Source organism: Halichoerus grypus, chromosome 11 (genome assembly GCF_964656455.1).
Source record: "Halichoerus grypus chromosome 11, mHalGry1.hap1.1, whole genome shotgun sequence".
Classification (NCBI taxonomy): Eukaryota; Metazoa; Chordata; class Mammalia; order Carnivora; family Phocidae; genus Halichoerus; species Halichoerus grypus.
Window position 1 is genome coordinate 666,006 of NC_135722.1, and position 25,304 is coordinate 691,309.

At 43.0% G+C, this 25,304-nt stretch overlaps 1 protein-coding gene across 1 annotated transcript in view; it reads left to right on the plus strand.

Moving 5' to 3' along the window:
* AP2A2 (adaptor related protein complex 2 subunit alpha 2) overlaps positions 1-25,304 on the plus strand; it is an 85,976-nt gene that overhangs the window by 8,065 nt on the left and 52,607 nt on the right. The window lies entirely within an intron of this gene.

Below are 25,304 nucleotides of genomic sequence, written 5' to 3' on the forward strand. Positions count from 1 at the left end.
GTTTATTTATTTTTAAAGATTTTATTTATTTATTTGACAGAGAGAGATAGCAAGAGAGGGAACACAAGAAGGGGGAGTGGGAGAGGGAGAAGCAGGCTTGCTGCGGAGCAGGGAGCCCGATGTGGGGCTCGATCGCAGGACCCTGGGATCATGACCTGAGCCGAAGGCAGACGCTTAACCGACTGAGCCACCCAGGCACCCCGGAGTCTTCCTTTCTGCCCCAAATTTGAACCCAGTGAGAGCTGTGGTGCTTTTGTGTATCCCTTGTATTCTGGATGTTTCCCATTTACCTTGTCATGTGCCCCAGGATTTGTTGTCTGTATAGCTAAAAGTGTGGAGATCAGCATCCAAGTTGTGTTGCCTGGTTTTTGTTGTGCATCCTAAGGTGTTTTCCTTGCTTTTAAAATCCCTTCTGGTGGCAACTCAAGAGTGTAATGAGGATTAGTTATTTAGTATACCTAAAGCACTTGGAGCTCCTTAGGGCGGGCAGTGCTGTATTGGGATTTGCATTTTGCTTTTTTTGTGGCCCACCTGCCTTCATGTGATGTGGTTGAGAGAGCAATTACATGTTTCTAGTAGAGTTTAAAAAGCATTGAGAAAGGATACTCAACTGATGCTGTTTTAGAAGACTATTCAACCGATAGAAAAAATAGAGCAGGAAAACGAGTATTTTGGAACACTTTTTTTTTTTTAAGATTTTACTCATTTATTTGACAGAGAGAGATGGAGAGCGAGCACAAGCAGGGGGAGCAGCAGGCAGAGGGAGAAGCAGGCTCCCCACTGAGCAGAGAGTCCGATGTGGGGCTCGATCCCAGGACCCTGAGATCACGATCCGAGCCAAAGGCAGATGCTTAACCAACTGAGCCACCCAGGCACCCCAGTTTTGGAACACTTTTGGGCTGCATTTATCGCTACTGAAAAATACAGTTCTGTGCTTTTTTTTTTTTTAAGATTTTATTTACTTATTTGAGAGGGAGAGTGAGTGAGAGAGAGAGAGAGAGAGCGCACACACGAGCAGGGGGAGGAGCAGAAGGAGAGGGAGAAGCAGGGCTAGACCCCGGGACTCCAGGATCATGACCTGAGCCGAAGGCAGACGCTTAACCGACTGAGGCACCCAGGCACCCTCCCCCCCACCTTTTTTTTTTTTTTTTTTATGTCAGGTACAACACAACCAGATCAGAGCCTGAGTTTGAACCTTGTGCCTATGAGAATCAGAGTCCTCTGTGATTGCGTTCATGCTGGGCTGTGCCAGGGGATGTGGTGGTCATGCTTCCATCCACAAGTCTTCAGTAGGCCTTTCTTCCATAGGACACATTCCTCACAATCTCAGTTATTTCTTTTAATTGGCTTGTAGCTTCTGTTCGTGTAATTATCTTTTTAAAACTTTTGTTGCCTTATTATTTAACCACAATTAGAGTTGTCCTTCCATAACGTAGTACATCTAGATTTCCCAAATGCTGAGAATGTGGAGGAAGAGGGAGGCGGGAAGGTGATTGTCTGAGGGTCCGTTTGTGCCAAGTTGTTCAGTTCCTGAGGCCTGGCCTTTTTGAGATTGTCATCCACGGGATGGAGGTGTGGGCCTCTTGCACAGAGGCTGGTCACAGAGGGACAGGAGATGCTCTTCTGTTGGGTGCTGATGTCTGATGGATATTCTCTAATGCAGCATTTGCTGTAGATGTAATTTAAATCTGTTTAATATTAAGCAGTTAAGAAAACAAAGTTCTTCATACAGTGTTCTTATTGTTTTGCTCTACTTTTGGTGCAACCCCAAGAGTGAAGTGTATTTTGAAGGTATATATTTCAAAATTTATTTAATTTTCTGGATTGTTTCCTTTTTTTTTTTTTTTTAAGATTTTATTTATTTATTTGACAGAGACACAGCGAGAGAGGGAACACAAGCAGGGGGAGTGGGAGTGGGAGAGGGAGAAGCAGGCTCCCCGCGGAGCAGGGAGCCTGATGCGGGGCTCAATCCCAGAACCCCGGGATCATGACCTGAGCCGAAGGCAGACGCTTAACGACTGAGCCACCCAGGCGCCCCTGGATTCTGTTTTCTGATGTAATTGTACAATTCATTTGTTCGTTCATTTGACAAATCTATTGAGGGCCTGCTATGTGCCAGGCATTTTTCTGTTCTAGGCACCGGGGATTCAGTGGTTAACCAAATGGACAAAATTCCTATACTTTCAGAACTTAAATTCTTGGGGCGCCTGAGTGGCTCAGTCATTAAGCGTCTGCGTTTGGCTCAGGTCATGGTCCCAGGGTCCTGGGATTGAGCCCCGCATCGGGCTCCCTGCTCAGCGGGAAGTCTGCTTCTCCCTCTCCCACTCCCCCTGCTTGTGTTCTCTCTCTCACTGTGTCTCTCTCTATCAAATAAATAAAATCTTTAAAAAAAAAAAAAAAGAACTTAAATTCTTGTGAGAGTAGACAGACAAAATAAATGAGAAAAACATGTATCTGTCTTCATCCATTCATCTTTTTGTTGATCTGTTGTGGAGAAAAAGCAGGGAAGAGGAACAGAGAGTAGGGAGGGTTCTCAATGTCAAAGGATGTGGTCATGTCAGGTAGCCTGGAGAAGGTGTATTTTTTTTTTAAAGATTTATTTATTGGGGCGCTTTGGTGGCTCAGTTGGTTAAGCGTCTGCCTTGGGCTCAAGTCATGATCCCGGGGTCCTGGGATTGAATCCCGTGTCAGACTCCCTGCTCACTGGGGAGCCTGCTTCTACCTCTCCCTCTATCCCTCCCCCTGCTTGTGCTCTCTCTCTGTCAAAATCCCAATTTTGAGAAAGTGTGAGCGGGAAGGGGCAGAGGGAGAGGGAGAGAGAATCCTAGGCAGACTGCCTGCTGAGCCTGCAGTCCGAAGTGGGGTTCCATCTCCGTGCAGGGTTCCATCTCGAGACCCTGAGATCATGACCTGAGCCGAAACCAAGATTCAGACGCTTAACTGACTGCACCACCCAGGCGCCCTGCATATCTGTAATTTTTTATTGGATGCCAGACATCGTGAATTTCACCTTGTCAGTCCTGAATATTGTTGTGTTTCTTTAAATATCCTTGAGCTTTGTTCCGGATGAAGCTGAGCTACCTGGAAACCATTTGATTCTTACAAGGAGGGCCCAGAGCAGCCTTTAGTCTGGGGCTGATTTCACCCCACTCTTGAGGGGTAGTGCTCCTTCTCAGAACTCTGCTCCATGCCCTGTGTTTTATGAGGTTTCCCTCTGGCTTGCTGGCCCTGTGCTACCTTCCATGGTTTACCCTCTGGCTTCTTTCCAGTGGCTCTTCCACAGCCTCAGCAGCTTCCTGTCTTGCTTGGGCAGATCAGTAATGAGACCAAGACGCCAGGACTCCTCTGCAGCTCTCTGGCACTCTGCTCTCCCTGCCGCAGGCTCTATTCCAGTGTTCTGCCCCGCACGTTCTAGCCTCCTTGGTCTGTCTCCTCACTTTAGGGAGACCTTAGGGCTCTGTGTGGGGTCCGCTCCCCAAGCAGTAAGCTGGAGCAGTGGTAAGGCTCATCTTGTTTGTTTTCTGTCTCTCAGTGATCACTCTTGTCCATAGTCTGTTATCCAGTTTCTGAAAACTATTGTTTTGTCTAGGTTTTTAGTTGCCTGAGGTGGGAAGGTAAATCATGTCCCTGTTTAAGTCACCATTAGGTTTTGGGGAGAGACGTTGAATCTGCAGTTGGATATCCAAGACTGGAATTCAGAGAAGAGGTCTGAGCTAGAGGTAAAAATACAGGGGCATTCCTTATAGGTGTTGTTTAAAGCCATGACGCTGGGAGCTCACCGAGGGAGTGAGTGGAAATCATCAGAGCATAGCTCTCACTCCTATAGCTTTACTGTGTGCCTGGCATGCTTCCAAGCCCGCTACCTTCATTTACATATATGATTGTCATGATAATCCTTTATAGTAGGTACTCTGGTCTTCCCTGTTTCAGAGATGAGGAACCTGAGGCCCTGAGCCCAAGGCCACGTGACTGCCTATGAAGTGGTAAAACAGGGATTCAGACACAGGCTACCTGGCTCCAGGTCTTCCCAAGCACAGTGCTGGCCCAGCTCTCTAGGAAGATGGCTGGAGCTCCAGGCATGCAGACCTGAAGCAGTCAGGGAGAGACATGTCCAGGTGGGAAGAGCACAGGTCAGTGAGGGGGAAGTAGTCTGGTGGGTCACTTGAGTGGGCTGAGCAGAAGTGAACCTTGGGGTAGTTTTTTTTTTTTTTTTTTTTTTTTAAAGATTTATTCATTTATTTGAGAGAGCGAGAATGAGAGAGAGTACATGAGACGGGGGAGGGTCAGAGGGAGAAGCAGGCTCCTCGCTGAGCAGGGAGCCCGATGCGGGACTCGATCCCGGGACTCCAGGATCATGACCTGAGCCGAAGGCAGTCGCTTAACCAACTGAGCCACCCAGGCGCCCCTACCTTGGGGTAGTTTAAGGGAGAATAATTGGGAAACGTGAGTGTCAACCCTCAAGGACTTTACCCTCTGTAAAGAGGAGGGAAAGGAGATGGTGACTGCAGGATGCAGAGGGCATGTTAGCTCTCTCTTGCTGCTGTGACAAGTTAACACAGATTTAGCAGCCTAGACCGGCACTCCTGTGCTATCTCGTGTTTGTAGACAGAAGCCATGCAACGGCCTGGCTCAGCAGGGTCCTCTGCCTAGAGTCTCACAAGGTGGAAATCAAGGTGTCTCTTCTGGAGACTCTGGTGGTGAAGCTGCTTCCAATCAGTCCTTGTAGCGTGGGGCTGAGGTCCTCTTTCCTTGCTGGCTCACCTCCTAGAGCCTGCCCACATTCCTCCTCAAGCCTCCCATGAGGCCCCTCCAGCGAATCCCTCTCAAAATACGGATCCCTCTCAGAATAGGATCTCTCCGACTTCTCAGCTCATCTCTTGCCTCTAGGCAGAAAGAGTTCTCTGCTTTTAAGGGCTCATGTGATTAGATTGGGCCCATCTGCATGATTCAGGATATATCCCCTATCTTAATTACATCTGCAGAGTTCCTTTTGCCATGGAAGATATCCTCCAAGGTCCTAGTATTAGGGTGTGGGCATCTTTGCAGATGGAGTGGTGGGGTGGTGGTGGTATTCTGCTTATCACAGGGGGTCAAAAAAAAATTTTTTTTTAAGTTTAATTCATTTTTTTTTTTTTTAAAGATTTTATTTATTTATTTGACAGGGAGAGACAGTGAGAGAGGGAACACAAGCAGGGTGAGTGGGAGAGGGAGAAGCAGGCTTCCCGCCGTTTAATTCATTTGTTCATCAGTTCACTCAGTGCCAGTTTTGCACAGTGAGCAAAACAGACAAGAATATCCTCATGTGGCTTACATTCTAGTGAGGTAGACATAAGTCTAATACAGAGTGCGTTGCATACTACATCAAGGGGAAACAAGGCAGGAACAGGGAATTGCAGTTTTGATAGTGCAGCTGGGGGTCAGGCAGACCCTGCAGTGCTGGTGGACAGTGTGGCTGGACTAAGAATTGGGGAGAGAGCCTGGGACATGGAGTTGGGTGCAAGGGGCAAGGGAGATGATGGGGATCTTGTAGGCTCTTCCGAGAGCTCTGCCTTTCAGCCTGAGATATGGGTGGAGCCAGTGGGGGGTGGGTTGGCGGTGAGCAGAGAAGGGGCTTACCTTTGGGAAGAATTAACTGATTGTGGTGTTGGGAAGAGGAGGGCAGGGAAGCAGGCAGAGCTCTCAGGAGGCTCTGAACCAGGTGAGGAAGGCGAGGACTCCTGGGTGGTGGGGGAAGTAGAGCATGTTTGTAGGCTGCTGGGAAAGAGAAAGAAGGGCCAGGGAAAAGGTGGAGGCGTGGAGAAAAGCTGAGGAGCAGGGGGCGGTGGTGTGAGTGATTGCTTGAGTGCTGTCGGGGGAGCGGGCTTACTGGTGCCAGTGAGGGGAGTGAGAGAGGGGCTAGTGGGGGTAGAGGGGAAGCTGTGAGGTGGCGGTTTAGGAAAGAGGGGCAGGACCTCCCTGGGCTCCACGTGCCAGGCTAGCCCAGCGATTGGGTGTGTGGTTTCACCAGGCACACTCAGCTCTCCAGGCTGTATGTGGTGCCAGTTGGCCAAGAATTGGATTCAGCAGGGAGGGTTTTTGCCAGGCAAGGGCACAGACGGAGAAGCAGGGTCAGGACTTAGTGATGGGATTGAAGCTGGCTGAGAGGGGGTGAGGATGGGGAAGGGGGGCAGAGAGAGGGAAAGAGAAAGAAATCATAGGTCCTGGGGTCAGGGTGGCTAATGGGCGTCAGAAGAGTTGGCTTACCTGATTGGGCTGAAAGGTTGGGGCTGGTAGGACACCTGCAGTGGAGCATGCATAGGAGGGTGACTATTGGAGGGGTGGCCGTGGCGGGGACCAGATCGTGCGAGGAGCTGAGGTCAAGGCCAGAGGGTTGTGTGGGGGTCATGTGCATGGACATTCATCACCAACGGTGGTGATCCTAGCATGGCAGGGAAGGAGGTAGTGTCATAGTAAGTAATTGGGCAAGTCTTCCCAATTGTGTGCATTTTTGTTATTTTCTTGTCTAATCTTGTCCTAAATGTTTTACAAAGTTACAAAAAAGTTAAAATCAAGAATGTAGTTTAAGAAGTTAATTAAAAAATACTTGACGTCTGCCTCATCTCCCCATTCCTAAACCTCAATTATTTTCATTTTACAGCCATTTTTTCTCATATTTACTTTTAAAATATGTAATTACTAAATCACATGTTATACCATTTATGGGTGATTAGTTATGATTTATTGACTTTTTACTGTGGAAGATGAGGATTTAATTTACCTGAGCTTTCCTTCTCTCATTCTCTAACGTGCCACGATATTTTATTTAATTAATGTATAGCATTTATTTTTTTATTTTTTTTAAAGATTTTATTTATTTGACAGAGAGAGACACAGCGAGAGAGGGAACACAAGCAGGGGGAGTGGGAGAGGGAGAAGCAGGCCTCCCCTGGAGCAGGGAGCCCGATGTGGGGCTTGATCCCAGGACCCTGGGATCACGACCTGAGCCGAAGGCAGACGCTTAACGACTGAGCCACCCAGGTGCCCCAATGTATAGCATTTAACTAAATATTTGAAAAAATATCTGAAAATATTCCCAGCTGAGAATAATAGTTCTTTTTTTAAAAAAAAAATAATAGTTTTTTAAAAGATTTTATTTATTAGAGAGAGAGTGTGAGCATGAGCAGGAGGGGAGGAGCGGAGGGAGAGGGAGAACCAGGCTCCCCACTGAGCAGGGAGCCCGACATGGGGCTCAATTCCAGGACCCTGAGATCATGACCTGAGCTGAAGGCAGACGCTTAACCGACTGAGCCACCCAGGAACCTCAGTAGTTCAGCTTTTAATGTCTTTGGTGTTAATGATTGCCTTTGTGCTTTTGTACTTTTACTTTTTTTAAAAGGTTTTATTTTTAAGTAGTCTCTACATGCTGTGTGGGGCTCGAACTTACGACCCCGAGATCAGGAGTCACGTGCTCCACCGACTGAGCTGGCCCAGCGCCCTGTACTTTTGTACTTTTTAATGCACCTTTTGCCTTTCAGCCCTAAGCTTCTGAACATGACTGTAAGATCCCCCTTCAGGAGGTTGGACACAGCAGGTGTCTCTCAGCCCCTTCTTTCCATGTTGGGCATGTCCTTCGTGGAGTGATCAGTTCTGCTGGCGTCTGGACAGGTTATTTTTGCTCATGCTGCCCTCCTGGAACTTCGCTTCACCATAGTCCCGAGGGTCTTGTCTCTGGCTGGACCTCTGTTCTTTGGAGTCCTCGCTCTGGGCTTGTGCTCGTTTGTGCTCGGTCAGAGTGTATAGCAAGTAAAATTCTTTTGTATTTTTTACCTTTGTACTTAATTGAGAATTTGGCTCTGGTAGAATTCTAGCTGGAACTAACTTTTCCTCAGTTTTGAGGTCCTGGCTGTGTTCTAGGTTTCTAGCGGTCTGCAGTGTTAAGATGCCGTGCCCGGGGAGTGGCGTGTGGTGACCTTTTTCAATCTGGAAACTCATGTCCTTTCGGTTTGGGGAAGTGTTCTTGTTTTATTTCTTTGATAATTTCCTTTCACTTTCTCCTTTTTGAATGGTCCTCTAATAGGTGAAATTTGGACCTCTTGGCTTACGTTTTTTACCTTTTTATCTCTCATCTTCCATTTCTTTATCATTGTGGTGTTTTATTTTCTGAGACTTTCAACTTTGTCCTTTAGCCCTTTTTTTGGACCTTTTTAAAAAATTTCTGCTAGTACTTCTATAATTTGAGGCCTTTCTTATTGTCTGAGTGCTCCTTTTTTGGTGGTATGTGGTTCTTAAAGCTGTATTTTCTCTATGTAAGAATATGCATTGCTTTGGAGTTTCCTCTTCCGTATAGCCTCTTTGCTCTGATTTCCTTTTCTGTAGGTTTGTTTTGGTTTCTGGCTCATGCTGTGAGACCTTCCCAGATGCCTGGTGGTTGAGGTCTCTCCACTCACATGTACCAGCATTGGCCAGCATGGTCAGAGCTTCGGTGGGAGGCCTCCCTGCATGGTGATGGATGAGGGGTCTCTGTCATTGGGGGAACCTATGTGTCAGGTGTCTCTTCAGTCTCTTCCAGAATGACCCTTCAGTCTCATCTCTTGCTTGGTGAGGTAGGTGGGTATTGTAAGCCCATCTGCCATTATTCTGGGAGGGGGTGTTTCACCATCAGTCTGTCACTCAGTTGTGCTTTTCCTAGTGTGGCACCTTAATCCAGTAATCTTGGTGTCACCAGGGCTAGAGCTTCTGTGTTCCTGCTTTTCCAGGGAGGAAACCTCTAGTTTTCTGCTGGGACTGGGGGGGTGGGTTGCCGGGCTGCAGGGTCTGCTGGAGACTTAGCCCTCCCTGATGTCCACCTCCTGAGGCACCTGATGTTTCCAGTTCCTAAGCCTTTTCAGGTTCTCTGGGAAGGTTTGGTTTTTACTAGTTCTCCCTCTTGCAGGCAGCTGGGTTCCAACTTGCTCTGTTAGCCTGGGTAGTTACCACTTGATCATCTCTTTCCAGCATCCAAAATTGTGGTGACTGCTCTTATCATACAGTCTGTTTCTTTTAAGTAAGTTTTGGACTAATTTTATATATATCTCTGTGTGTGTGTGAGGGTGTATATATATATTTTTTAAGTAGGCTTCATGCCCAGAGTGGAGCCCAACGTGGGGCTTGAACTCACGACTCTGAGATCGAGACCTGAGCTGAGATCAAGAGTTGAATGCTTAACTGACTGAGCCACCCAGGCACCCCCTAATTTTATATATTATACACATGGACCTTCATGATCTTTATGGCCATTTTTTTATACTTTGGATTAACCACAGCTTGGGAAATAATAATTTGACTTTAGTATTTTTACTTTCTAATTCTCAAATGAAGTAGTAATACCTTTTATTATTAAATCTAATTTTAGGGGCGCCTGGGTGGCTCAGTCAGCTAAGGGTCTGCCTTTGGCTCGGGTGGTGATCCCAGGGTACTGGGATCGAGTCCCGCATCAGGCTTTCTGCTCAGCGGGGAGCCTGCTTCTCCTCTTCCTCTGCCTGCCGCTCTGCCTACTTGTGCTCGCTCTCTCATTCTCTCTCTCTATCAATTAAATAAAAAATCTTAAAAAAACCCTAATTTTAGATGATAGTTCTTACTATAAAGCTTGTTTGGCATGTGCTTTTTTTTTTTTTAAAGATTTTATTTATTTGAGAGAGAGCAGGAGTGGGAGAGCACAAGCAGGGGGAGCAGCAGAGGGAGGGGAGAAGCAGGCTCCCTGCTGACCAGGGAGCCCGATGGGGGGCTCAATTCCAGGACCCTGGGATCATGACCTGAGCCGAAGGCAGACACTTAACCCACTGAGCCATCCAGGCATCCCTGGCATGTGTTTCTAAGTGGAATTTATTTATTTATTTATAAGATTTTTATTGATTTATTTGAGAGAGAGCGAGCGAGCGAGAAAGAACACAAGCAGGGGCAGAGGGAGAAGCAGACTACCCTGCTGAGTGGGGAGCCCGATCCCAGGACTCCAGGATCATGGCCTGAGCTGAAGGCAGATGCTTAACAGACTGAACCACCTAGGCGCCCCTCTAAATGGAATTTAAAGAGACTGTGTGATTCTGTGGCATTTTTCTAGTTCTTACCTGAAGCAGGCAAGCAGGGAGGATCTTGTTCTCCATTAAACAGAAAGATACAGTATATACAGGTTTAGTTTGTGGTGCTCTGAGACCCAGAAATCAAAGCAAGGGAGATAGGCATCTAATAGGATTTTGTTCCATAGACATGATGTGTTAACGAGGCAGTTTCTTGGTGGTAATGGAATATAGTAAATGAAAATTTCTCTTTATGGTGAAGTCAGTAGATTATCTTATTGGTAATGATGACTCAATCCAGAGGAGTTTGGATACTTAAATTTTCCAGAGAGTTACTTTAAACTCTGAACTCAAACTTTAAAAATAGAAATAGTTTTGAGAGTATACTTCATCATGGTGGAGACTAAAAGAGAGAATACTTAGGTAGAGTGTTCCTAGAAGGCCTCTCTGAAGAAGCAACATGTGAGTTGGGTCCTGAAGTTGACCTGGGACCAGCCTCCTGAGGGCAGAAGGGCTGCTTCAAGACCTGAAAGACCAGTGCAACTAGAGCATAGTGAATGAGAGGCAGAATAGCAGAAATGAAAGACTGCTGGGTGGAGGCCAGAACATACTGGGCTTTGAAGGCCCTGGCACTGAGTTTGAGTTTCTCTTAGGTATCATGTCGGAAGCTGCTGAAGAAAATCACGTAAATAACTGGGCTAATTATATTTATTTATTTATTTATTTATTTATTTAAAAAATCTTTTATTTTATTTTAAAGATTTTATTTATTTATTTGAGAGAGAGAATGAGAGAGAGAGAAAGAGCACAAGACGGGGGAGTGGGAGAGGGAGAAGCAGACTCCCCGCTAAGCAGGGAGCCCGATGCAGGACTCGATCCCGGGACTCCAGGATCATGACCTGAGCTGAAGGCAGTCACTCAACCAACTGAGCCACCCAGGCACCCCGGGCTAATTATATTTAAAAGAGTACCCTGACTTCTGGGGCGCCTGGGTGGCTCAGTTGGTTAAGCGACTGCCTTCGGCTCAGGTCATGATCCTGGAGTCCCTGGATCGAGTCCCGCATCGGGCTCCCTGCTAGGCAGGGAGTCTGCTTCTCCCTCTGACCCTCTCATGCTCTCTGTCTCATTCTCTAAAAATAAAAGAGTACCCTGACTTCTGTGTGGAAAACAGGTTGGAGGAGGCCAGGAGAGGAAGGTGAAAGTTGTGAGAGTCCAGACAAGATGGTGGCAATGGAGAGAGTGAGAATAGAACATTCTTTTGGAGGAGAAATGGAGAGGACTTGCTGATAGGATGGAGGTGAGGGAGGACCTGGAAGGAGAGTTTTCTGTTGGAGACAAAAACATCACATGTGTTGGTGGCAATCTTAGTCCCTTAATCAATGTTTGTTCTTTCTTTCTTTCTTTCATTCATTCTTTTTCTTTCTTCCTTCCTTCCTTTTTCTTTCTTTTTTTCTTTTTTTTTCTTTCTTTCATTCATTCATTCATTCATTCTACCTGTATGTATCTATATATTTATTTATTTTAGAGAGAGAGAGAGACAGAATGTGAGTGAGTGAGAGGGGCAGAGGGAGAGGGAGAGAGAATCTCAAGCAGACTCCCTTCTGAGCTCACGACCCTGAGATCCTGACCTGAGCCGAAACCAAGAGCTGGATGCTTAACCGACTGTGCCACCCAGGCACCCCCAATGTTAGTTTTTTCTTAGCTCAATTGCGTAAAAGCTCTTGGGACAGTTTAGCACATTATAAGTACTCAGATGTATGCTGTTATTAACACATACTATATGCTAGGCATTCCTCACTGAACATCTACTGAGTACGTACTAAATTCCAAGTACTGTCCTGGGTTCTGAGGCTATACCGGTGAATAAAACATACAACACTGCCTGCTCACATGGAACTTACTTACATTCTGGTAGATGGAGATGGAAAATAAGAAGAAAATTATATCTTATGTTGGAAGACAATAAGTACAATAGAGAGAAATTAAGGAGAGAAGGTGGTGGGGAATATGGGGCTGTGGGTTTTCAACTCCAAATAGGGTGACCAGGATTGGTCTTGCTATGAAGGTAATGGGTGAGCAAGACCTGAAGGCACTGGGCCATATAGAAATTAAGTGGGGACAACATGTTGGACAGAGGGAACAACAAGTACAAAGGCTTTCATGGGGGGAAGATGACCAGTGTATGGAAGAAACAGGAGGCCTATGTGGCTGCAATAAAGCAAGCCAAGAGGAAGGGAGTAGGAGGTTAGGTCAGAGTGGTAATGGAGGTGGGGAGACAAGTGGTATATAGGGCCTTTGTAGAGCATTATAAAGACTGTGGCTTTTGTTATTGTTGTTGTTTGTTTTTACATACTAAACACTGGGAATAATAAGACATGGTCTCTGTCCTCACAGTTGCTCAAGCCCTTGAATGCATAGTGTTAAGTGGTGTGAGATGGATAGTGAAAATGAGTGATGATAGCTTAGGAGAGAGTGGTCAGGCATGGTAATACAGAGGTAATACTTGGGTCAGGTCTTGCTAAGGTCACAGTATAAGGAGATGATCCAGGAAAGTGGGGAACACCATGCATCACACTGAAGAGAGGCATGAGTGGCAGCAGGACACACAGAGTTGTGGGTGGTTTTTAGTATGAGTAGTGTCTAGTGGGTGGTGGGGTTGTGGCAGTAGAACAAGGTAGGAGAGACAGTCCGAAACCAGATCATGGGGAACCTCCTCAGTAAGATGTGATCCACTGATGTATTTTAAGCAGGAAAATGACACTATGCAACTTATTTTTTATTAGCAGAACAGTAATTTTGAATACAGAGGATGGATTTTAGACTAGGCTTAGAGGCAGGAAAGTCAGGAAAAGATTAATTGCTTTGGTCTAGGAGATAGTGAGGGTCTGAATCAAGGGAGTAGGAATGGAAAGGTGGGGTGGATTTTGGAGATATTGAAATCAAAATTGACAGGACATGAATGGTAAAGTACTCTTTTATCTGTAGTGGCTTTGAATCTATAGCGGAATTGCCATTTACTCAGAGTGGTGGAATGAGAACCTCCATAAATCCACCCCTCCATACCAGCAATGGAAACAGTGGTAAAAATGGTCAAAATCAACTTTGTCAGAGCTCTGGAAATTAACTAAAGGTTAAAACAATCTCAGGAGGATTTATTCAGCAAAACTGTTGAACCTCTAACTTGACCTGCTCGCATTCTCCTCTCCCATGATTTGTAGTGGTATTGAAAATAATCAGCTTCACAACCATGTAGCTGTGACAGCCAGCAGCCTTGTAGCCACTGGAGAGGACAGATCAGGTTTGGAGCCCCTCAAAAAGTCCTGTTCTTAGAGCACTGTTACTCTTTGGCCAGTCTTGCAGCCTTCTGGAAAAGCCCCATTTGCAGAACTTAACATTATTTGACTTTGTTCAGTGGGAAAAGCCCTGTCCTAGTGTGTTGTGGAAAATAGTGACAATTGTTTAATATCACAGCTGGGGGCAAACAGGAGTCTGGCCAAAATCTTAAAAGGAAGATGTGAAGAATGACATGCCATCAGGGGGCTTTGAAAAGCTCTGACAGATTTCTGCGGATCTGGAAGGCTGCACGAGTGCAGGATTGTAAGTCTGCTTCTCCCTCTCCCTCGGCCCCTCCCCGCTCTGTTCTCTCAGTCTCTCACCTCTGGCTAATCTTGAGTCCCTGTGCAAATAGGAAGTGAAGGCAAAGGCAGAGTTATAACCTGCCCAAGTATTGAAAGGCTTCAACACACAGAGTTCCTTGGCAATATCTGGGACACTTATTCAAGGCACTTAAGGAAATCCCTGACCAATCATGAACTGACCACTAAGTTAACTGAGCAAAGACTTTAGTAGCTGTAAACTCTAAGGAATTACAGACTTTACAGAACTAGTACAGGAAAGTCACTAAAGACACAAATGCAACAACAACAATAACAGCAAACAGCAACAACAGTCCCTGGGGAGGGGGGCATTTTGATTTCCAGAGTTGCCACATTATATTACCTAAAATGCCCAGTTTTCAATAAAAAATTATGAGATGTACAAAGAAAAAGGAAAATATAATCTATACACAGGAAAAAAAGTAGTCAGTAGAAGCTATCCTTGAAAGGGTCCATATGTTGACCTTATTAGACAAGGACTTCAAATCTGCTATTATAAATCTGTTCCAAGAACTTAAACTGTGTCTAAAGAATTAAAGGAAAACACGAAAATCATGTCTCACCTGTAGAAATTATTAAAAAAACAACAACAAACAAACCAAATAGAAACTCTGGAGTTGAAAATATAATAACTAAACTGAGAAATTTACTAGAGGGGCTTAGCAGCAGATTTGAGCTGGCAGAAGAAAGAATCAGTGAATGTGAGATTAGGTTTGTTAAGATAATTAAGATCGATATCAAGGTAAATATAGATCCAATCTGAGGAAGAGGAAGAAAAAAAGAATAAAGAAAAATGCACAGGGGTGCCTGGGTGGCTCAGTCTGTTAAGCGTCTGCCTTCGGCTCAGGTCATGATACTGGGGTCCTGGGATCAAGCCCCGCATCGGGCTCCCTGCTCAGCAGTGGAGTCTGCTTCTCCCTCTCCCTCGGCCCCTCCCCGCTCTGTTCTCTCTCGCTCACTCACTCTCAAATAAATGAATAAAATCTTAAAAAAAATAAAGAAAAAAGAACAGAGCCTCGGAGATCTGTGGGACATCATCTAGCATACTGATATATATATATATAATTAGAGTCCCATAAAGAGAGGAATAGAAGAAAGGTGCACAAAGATTATTTGAAGACATAAACTCCCTGAATTTAGTGACAAACATTAATCTGCATATCCAAGATGACCTCCAAATAGGATAAACCTAAGGAGATCAATATCTAGACAAATCATAGTCAAACTGTTGAAAGACAAAGACTCTTGGAAAGGGATACTCTTGGAAAGCAGTGAGGAAAGTGACTTATCATTTTTGAGAGATCCTCAAGATTAACAGCTCACTTCTCATCTAAAACCATGGAGCTCAGAAGACAGTGGGCTGATATCTACAAAATGCTGAAAGAAAAAGATTGTCAACCAAGAATTGTGTATACAGCAAAAGCATCCTTCAAAAATGGAGAAATTAAGATATTATTAAATAAACAAGAGAGGGGAATTTGTTGTTTGCAGACCTGCCCTACAATAAATACTAAAGGGAGTGCTTCAGGCTGAAATGAGAGGCATTAAATTATAGAATACGTGAAGAAATAAAGAGCAATGGTAAAGACAACTGTGTAGCTAAGTATAAAAGCATAGTATTTTTAAAAAAATAACTTTTTGGGGCGCCTGGGTGGCTCAGTTGTTAAGCGTCTGCCTTCGGCTCAGGTCATGGTCCCAGGGTCCTGGGATCTAGCCCAGCATCGGGCTCCCTGCTCTGCGGGAAGCCTGCTTCTCCTTCTCCCACTCCCCCTGCTTGTGTTCCCTCTCTAGCTGTGTCTCTCTCTGTCAAATAAATAAAATCTTTAAAAACAAAACAAAACAAACCTTTTTGTCTTTTATCTGGTTTAAAAGACAACTGCATAAGACAATCTTAATTAATTTAAATACAATTTAAATAAAACTGTACTGATGGGCTTATAATGTATAAAGATGTAATTTGTATGGCAATAGTACAAAGGAGGGGGAAGAGAACACACGACATATATTGGAGTAAAATTTCTCTATACTATTACATTTAAGTTCATATTAATCCAGACTGGACTGTTTTAAGTTAAGGTGTTAATTAAAATCTCTAGGCAACTACTAACTAGCTAAAATAAGTACAACTACTAACTAGCTAAAATAAGAAACAAGGGAATTAAAGTGGTGCACTAAAAAATATCTAACACAAAAGAAGACAGTAATGGAAGACTATAGGAACAGAGGTACAAGATATACAGAAAATATAGCAAAATGGCAGATAGGAATCCTACCTTGTCGGTAATTATTTAGATGTAAACGGATTAAACACTTGAATTAAAAGGCAGAGATTGGGGGCACCTGGGTCGGTTGAGTGTCTCTTTTTTTTAAGGATTTTATTTATTTATTTGACAGAGAGACAGAGAGACAGCAAGAGAGGGAACACAAGCAGAGGGAGTGGGAGAGGGAGAAGCAGGCTTCTTGCTGAGCAGGGAGCCTGATGCGGGGCTCGATCCCAGGATCCTGGGATTATGACCTGAGCCAAAGGCAGATGCATAACAACTGAGCCACCCAGGCGCCCCTGAGTATCAGATTCTTGATCTCATCTCAGGTCTTGATCTCAGGGTTGTGAGTTCAAGCCCTGTGTTGAGCCTACTTAAAACAAAACAAAACAAAACAAAAACAAACAGAGATTGGCAGAATGGATTTTTAAAAAATCCAACTATACACTGTCTTGAAAAGACACTATAGATTAAAAGATAACAAGTAAAAGGAGGAAAAATAACGTGCCTTGCAAGTAGTAACCAGAAGAGAGCTGAAGGAGATATACTAAGATCAGACAAAGTAGACGTTAAGACAAAAATTTAGAGACCTAGAAGAACATTTTATAATGATAAAGAGTGAATTTCTCAAGATACATCGAATATAAATATAGCTATACCTAATAACAGAGCCCCAAAATACATAGAACAAAATACATGATGAACTGAAGGGGAGAAATAGACAATTATAATAGTTGGAGACTTCAGTACACTACTTTCAGTAATAGATATACAATTAGACATGATTAGCAATGAATAGGAGACTCAACACTAAACCAACCAGACCTAACAGACATTTATAGACTGTTTCCACCCAACGAGAGCAGAATACACACATTCTTCTCCATTGTACATGGAACATTGTTCAGAATAGAGTGTATATTAGATCATAAAAAAAAGCCTCAATAAATTTAAAGGGATTGAAATCATACAAAATATGTTCTCTAACCACAATGGGATGAAATTAGAAATCGGTTACGGGCGCCTGGGTGGCTCAGTCATTAAGCGTCTGCCTTCGGCTCAGGTCATGATCCCAGGGTCCTGAGATCGAGCCCTGTATCAGGCTCCCTGCTCCGCGGGAAGCCTGCTTCTCCCTCTCCCATTCCCCCTGCTTGTGTTCCCTCTCTCTCTCTCTCTCTCTCTCTCAAATAAATAAATAAAATCTGAAAGAAAAAAAAAAAGAAAAAAGAAATCAGTAACAAGGAAATTTGGAAAATTCACAAGTATGTGAGAATTAAACACCCTTCTAAATAACCACTGGGTCAAAGAAGAAAACACAGGGTGTTGGTTTGTAAGCTCCTTGGGAGCTTCCTGGGTGTAGTCTGAAACTAGGCTCTGTATTTGGAGGACAGGGAGAGACTGACCGAAGAGGCAGGCCACTCCAGATTGGTAGGTGGCAGGTTTAATAAGCAAAACAACTTACATATGAGGTTTGGCTTGAGCGGCTGCAAGACTAATAGATCTTTGTGTCTGCTCACCGAGTCGTCTTCTTCTTCTTCTTTAAGATTTTATTTATTTATTTGACAGAGACACAGTGAGAGAGGGGACACAAGTAGGGGGAGTGGTAGAGGGAGAAGCAGGCTTCCCGCTGAGCAGGGAACTTGATGTGGGGCTTGATCCCAGGACCCTGGGATCATGACCTGAGACGGAGGCAGACGCTTAATGACTGAGCCACCCAGGTGCCCCCCGCTCACCAAGTCTTTAAAAGTTTATATAGAGGCCTTAACTGGATTCAATCATATGTACCATCCAGATGGTTTCAGTACCACTTCGCTCTCTCGAGGCTGTGTACTTGTACTCGGGCAGCTTTTGGGAGAGGAGAAGGCAAGTGGAACCCATATTCCAAGGACAGGATGGGGTGAGGATCTGCCGATCGCCTGCGTCTAGTTCACGGGTTAAGTGGGGATCACATCTTCTTGATGACCTCCCTCAACAAAGGGAGATTAAAAAAAGTACTTTAAGATAAATGAAAACCCAATATACTAAAACGTAAGGGATGCAATAAAAGCAGTACTTGGGGGGAAATTTACAGCTGTAAATACCTATTTAAGAAAGAAGATCTCAAATCATTAACCTAATATTTCACTTTAAGAATCCAGAAAAAAGCAAACAAAACCCCAAGCAAGCAGAAAAGAAGATAACAAAGATTAGATCAAAGATTGGTTCTTTGAAAAGATCAACAAAAGTGACAAACCTTTAGCTAGACTGACCAAGAAAAAAAGAAAAGACTCAAAATTACTAAAATCAAGAGTGAAAGAAGGGACATTACTACTGACTTTACAGAAATAAAAAGTATTACGATGGAATGCTATGAATAATTGTATACCAAAAATTAGGTAAATAAGATGGAGAAATTTGTAGAAAGACACAAATAACTGAAATTGACTGAAGTAACAAAAAATCTGCATAGGTTTATAACAAGTAAAGAAATTGTATTAGTAATTTAAACATTTCCCACAAGAACAAATCCTGGCCCAGATGGCTTCACTGGTGAATTCTCCCAAAAACTCAAATAAACAGTTCTGATCCTTCACAGACTCTTTGAAAAGAAATAGAAGGGGCACCTGAGTGCTCTGTCAGTTAAGTGTCTGCCTTTAGCTCGGGTCATGATCCCACAGTCCTGGGATCAAGTCCCATGTTGGGCTCCCTCCTCAGCTGGGAGTGTGCTTCTCCCTCTCCCTCTGCTGCTCCCCCTGCTTGTGCTCTATCTCAAATAAATCAATTAAAAAAAAAAATCTTAAAAAAAAAAAAGAAATAGAAGAGGAAGGAATACTCTCCAACTCATTCTGAGCTAATTACTACCCTGATAACAAAACCAGACAAACACATTATAGGAAAGAAAACTACAGTATAATATCCATTGTGAATATAGAAGCTAAAATATTTTTTTTAAGTTTATTTATTTATTTTTTTAACCCTGGGATCATGACCTGAGCCGAAGGCAGACGCTTAATCAACTGAGCCACCCAGGTGTCCCCCCAGTACACTTTTATGATTAAAATACTCAACAAACTAGAAATATGAGGGAACTTCTTGATTTGATAAAGGGTATCTATGAAAAGTCCACAGCTAAGGTCTAATTTAATGGTGAGAGACTGAATGTTTCCCTCTAAGATTAAGAACATGACAAGGATGTTTGCTCTTTCTGTTTAATACTGCAGATTGTAGCCTGGGCAATGACAAAAGAGAAAAGAATAAAAGGCATCCAGGTTGGAAAGAAATAGAATGATCCCTATGTATAGCTGACATCATTTTGTATATAGAAAATACTAAGGAATCCACTAGAAAACTGTTACAATTATAAATGGGTTAAGCAAGGTTGTAGTATATAAAATCAATATAGAAAAATCAATTGTATTTCTCTACACTAACAATGAAGAAAACTATTCTATTTATAATAGCATCAAAATGAATAAAATATAGGGGCACCTGACTGGCTCAGTCGGTAGAGCATGTGACTCTTGATCTCGGGGTTGTGAGTTTGAGTCCTGAAATAAAATACATAGGAATAAGTTCTAATGAAGTGTAAGGCTTATACACTTAACTACAAACAATTGTTGAAAGGGAGTAAAGGAGTCCTAAATAAATGGAAGGACATCCCATGTTTATGGTTTGGAAGACAATATTGTTAAGATATCAATAATCTCCAATTAACCTATGGATTTGATGCAATAAAAAAAATCCTGGGTGCCTTTTTTTCCCCCCCTGAGATAAGCTGATTCTAAAATTGACATAGAAATTCAAGGGACTCAGTAGTCAAATCAGTCTTGGAAAAGATGAGCAAAGTTGGTGGATTCACTTTCCTATTCCAAAACTTAATACAAAGTAATCAAGACAGTGTTGTTAATGGTATAAGGATAGGTATATAGATTAATGGAATAATATTGAGAATACAGAAATAAACCTTTACGTTTTTGGTCATTTGACTTTTGACAAGAATGCCAAGACAATTGAGTGGGAGAAAAGAATAGTCTTTTATTGTATTTTATTTTATTTTTTAAAGATTTTATTTATTATCTGAGAGAGAGAGAATGAGAGACAGCGAGCATGAGAGGGAGGAGGGTCAGAGGGAGAAGCAGACTCCCTGCCTAGCAGGGAGCCCGATGTGGGACTCGATCCTGGGACTCCAGGATCATGACCTGAGTCGAAGGCAGTCGCTTAACCAACTGAGCCACCCAGGCGCCCCAAGAATAGTCTTTTAAACAAATGGTGCTGAGAGAACTGGACATCCACAGGTAAAAAAATGAAATTAACCCCTGCCTCACACCATACACAAAAATTAACTCAAAATGGATCATAAACCTAAATGCAAAAGCTAAAGCTGTAGAACTCTTAACAAGAAAACATAGGAGTAAATTTTTGTGACCTTGGGAAATGGTTTCTCAGATACATTGTCAGAAGTATAAGTGACAAAAAAATTAGACTTAATCAAAATTAAGAACTTTCATGCTTCAAAATGCTATCAGGAAAGTGAAAAGACAGGGGCGTCTGGCTGGCTCAGTCAGTGGAGCATAAGACTCTTAATCTTGAGGTCGTGAGTTTGAGGCCCATGTTGGGTGTAGAGATGACTTAAATAAATAAAACTTTAGGGGCACCTGGGTGGCCCAGTCCGTTGAACGTATGCCTTCGGCTCAGGTCATGATCCCAGGATTGGGCCCCACGTTGGGCTCCCTGCTCGGCCGGGAGCCTGCTTCTCCCTCTCCCTCTGCCTGCCACTCCCCCTGCTCATGCTCTCTCTCTCTCTCAAATAAATAAATAAAATACTAAAAAAATAAACTTTAACCAAAAAAAAAAAAGTGAAAAGACAACCAAAGAATGAGAGAAAATATTTGAAAGTCATATATTTGATAAAAGGCTTGTATCCAGAATACATAAAGAGCTGAGTAGAAGACAATTCAATTAAATGGATAAAGTATTTGAATATACATTTTTCCAAAGAGGTCATATGAATGTCCAATAAGCACATTAAAAGCCATCAGGCAAATGCAAAAATCACAGTGAGATATCACTTCACACTCATTAAGATGGGTTATAATAAAAATAGGGGGGAAAAAACGGTGGACCATAGCAAGTGTTGGCAAAGTTATGGAGAAATTGGAACCCTCATTCTTTTCTAGTGGGGATATAAAATGGTGCTGCCCTTTGGGAGAACATCTTGTTAGTTCCTCAAAATGTTAAACATAGAATTATATGATCTAGCAATTCTACTCCTAGGTGTCCACTCAAGAGAAATGAAAACATATTCACACAAAAACTTCTACACCAGTGTTCATGGCAACATTATTCATAGTAGCCAAAAGTAGAGACAACCCAAAAATCCGTCAAGTGATAAATAGATAGCAAAATATGGTATATCCATATGCAGTTGATCCTTGAACAACATGGTGTTAGGGGCACTGACCCCTGTGCATTCAAAAAGCTGCATGTAACTTTTGCTCCCCCCCCAAGAAAAAAAACTTTTACTAATAGCCTACTGTTGACTAGAAACCTTACCAGTAACATAAACAGTCAATACATATTTTGTGTGTTGTATGTACTATGTACTATATTCTTTTTTTTTTTTTTTAAGATTATTTATTTTAGAGTGCATGCATGTGTGTGAGCAGGGGGAGGGGCAGGGGGAAAGAGAGAGAATCCCAAGCAGACCCTCTGCTGAGTGAGGAGCCTGCCATGGGGCTCCGTCTTACCACCTGGAGATCATGACCTGAGCCGAAATCAATAGTTGGATGCTTAGATGACTGAGCCACCCAGGCACCACTATATACAATAGTCTTATGATAAAGTAAGCTAGAGAAAAGAATGTGTTATTCAGAAAGTCATAAGGAAAATACATTTACAGTACTATACTGTATTTATTGAAAAAATTCACTTATAAGTGGACCTGCACAGTTTAAACCCATGTTTTTCAAGGATCAACTGTATTGCAATATTATTCAGCAATAAAAAGAGATGGAATACTGATTCATGCTACCTTGAAAACATACTAAGTGAAAGAAGCCAATCACAAAAGGTGACATAAAGATTTTATTTCTCTGAAATGTTTAGAGGAGGGAAATGTATAGAGGTAGTAGATTAGTGATTGCCAGGGGCTGGAGGGGGGAGGCATTGGTGAGTGACTGTAAAGGGCATAGGGTTTCTTTTTGGAGAGATGAAAATTCTCTAAAATTAGATTGTGGTGATTAATATACAACTGTGATATATTAAAAGCCATTGAATTATATACTTTAAATGAGTGAATTGTACAATATATGAATTATGTCACAATAAAGTTGTAAGATATACCATGGCCAACAGATGCATGAGAAGATGCTCAAGCTCGCTCATCATCAGGGAAATACAGATCAAAGCCACAATGAGATATCACCTCACACCTGTCAGAATGGCTACTATCAAAAAGATAAGAAATCACAAGTGTTGGTGAGGATGTGGAGAAAAGGGAACCCTCGTGCTCGTTTTGTAGGAATGAAAGTTGGTGTAACCACTATGGAAATAGTGTGGTGGTTCCTCAAAAAATTAAAATACCGGGGTGCCTGAGTGGCACAGTCAATTGGGCATCTGACTCTTGGTTTTGGCTTGGGTTGTGATGTCCAGGTCTTGAGATTGAGCCGTGTGTCGGGATCCATGCTCAGCGCAGGGTCTTCTTAAGACTCTCTCCCTCTGCCTCTGCCCCTTTCCCCGCTCATGCACATGCACTCTCTCTCTAAAATAAATAGACGAATCTTTAAAAAAAATTAATATACCATAGGCTTCTGTAGTTCCACTTCTGGGTGTTTATCTGAAGAAAACAAAAATACTAACTCCGAAAGATCCCTGCACCCCTTTGTTCATTGCAGCATTATTGACAATAGCTAAGATACGGAAGCAACTTAAGTGTCTGTTGATAGATGAATGGGTAAAGAAGATATGGCTGACATGTACTTGTCATGTACATGTACACACATACACACACACAGGAATATTATTCAACTATAAAAAAGAACGAGGGGCAGTTAAACATCTGACTTGATTTTGGTTTGGGTCATGACCTCAGGGTCCTGAGATTGAGCCCCACGTTGGGCTCTGCACTCAGTGGGGAGTCTGCTTGAGATTCTCTCTCTCCCTCTCTAAAAAAAAAAAAAAAAATGTAATCGTACCATCTTCATCAATATGGATGGACCTAGAGAGTATTATGCTAAGTGAAATAAGTCCGAGAAAAACAAATACCATATGATTTCACTTAAATGTGGAATCTAAAAAACCAGGCAAATAAACAAACAAGACAAAACAGAAACAGACTCAAAGATACAAGAATATACTGGTCGGGTGCCTGGTTTGCTCAGTTGGTTGAGCGTCTGACTCTTGATTTCAGCTCCGGTCATGATCTCAGGGTCTAAGATTGAGCCCGAGTTGGCTCTGCTCTCAGCGTGGAGTCTGCTTGGGAGTCTCTCTCTCCCTTTCCCTCTGCCCCTCCTCCCTGGTCACATGCGCGCTTTCTCTCTAGCTCCCAAATAAATCTTAAAAAAGAAAAATACCAAGAACATAATGATGCCATGGAGGGGGTTGGGGCTTGATCAAAAAAGGGGAAGGGGATTAAAAGGTACAGACTAGCAGTTATAAAATAAATAAGACATGGGGACGTAATGCATAGTTAATAATATGTAACCACTTTGTATGATGACAGATGGCAGCTAGATTTATAGATTTAAAAAAAAAACTTTTTAAAAAATGATCTACAGAGACAAAGAGCACATGGGGGGGGAGGTGCAGAGGGAGAGAATCTCAAGCAGACTCCCCGCAGAGTGTGGGGCCTGACGTGGGGCTGGATCTCACCACCTGTATACATTTGAATGTGTATAAATGTTGAATCACTATGTTGTATACCTGAAACTAACATAATACTATATGTCAATTACACTTCAATAAAAAAAAGATAATCCAGTTAACATTTGTCAGAGTTAAGAGTGGCTTTATCTTCTATGGCATAACAACTTTTGATCTTTGACGTCTTTTCTTCTAATTTGTTGTTTTTGAGGGTTTCTGTTCTGAGACCCACCCTTCCAATGTATTAGTAAAGAGAAAATGTAGAGAATATCCCTGATGACGATCCTTACAGCCTTCTGTGGCCACACTGCTTTGTGTGCACTTTTTGCTTGTTATCTTGTGTGGTCCTCATCACAGCCCTTTGATGGATGGTATTCCCATTTAATGAAGGAGAAACTGAGGCACAGAGAGGTTAAATTGATGGCCTCAGGTCACACAGCTGTTGAGACATGGAACAGCATTCCAGTCCAGGCTTGATTGCAGACTTTGTGGACCACTGTGCTGACACCTTCAGTGGAATTTTAGCAACAATATCTTCCTTCAAAAATGGGCTTTTGGGGATGCCTGGCTGGCTCAGTCAGAAGAGCATGTAACTCTTGATCTTGGGGTTGTGAGTTCGAGCCCCACATCGGCTGTAGAGATTACTAAAAATAAATAAACTTAAAAAAAATAGGTTTTTGTTTGGTAAATTTTGGGCTTTAGGTTTACTTAGTGAAATCATTTTATACACAGACTAAAATTCCTTATTTAGACCAAATTTTATTGTAAATTTCATACTTACTACCTTCAGATTTTAGTGGTTTGGTATCTTATAATAAGTTGTGATAGGCTCCTGTACTGTTTGTTTCCAAACTTAGGGTCACAGAACACTAATACTGTCAGTTGATTAGTTCAGCATGCAAACAAGAAGAAATCATTAACCAGCATGTTATTCCGGAAGAATGACCAGGGTCGGTAATTCTAAAAATCCAAGAGCTTTTATCAAAGCCTATCCGCACAGAGTGCATTCTTTGCTACTTACTGGGCACAAATTGTAGCTCGTTTTTGGGCAATGGTTTTGGGCTAGTCCAGGTTATTCATTAGCTAGCAGAGCTCCTAAGTCCACTTTGGGGATTGCCTATTATAAGCTCAGTATCCTCAGTGGCTGACCGGCCTGCTGCATTTTAGATAGAGACAACACAGGGTGGCGAAGACCAGGATCTCTTCCCTGTGGAACAAAGATCAAGCCCGGTGAGGCTTATCACTCTAGTCCAGTTACTCTTGTTGACAAATTTTCCCTTTCAAAATTGGTTTCTGAAGTCAGGGTGGGCAGTAAACCTCTCCCCGTCCTGAAAGCTAATGCTTCATATAAGAAGATAAGATTTTTGCTAGATTTGCTCCCAGCAGTGTGGGGTGGTTTGGTTGCTGTTGGGGTCCTCTGCCTGGAGAGAAGTATATTACGAGTGAGCATGAACTAGCCTTTGCCAGGAAAGCCCTTGACAGACCCCGGTGGACAGGTTGCTCTGCGTTGTCCTCAC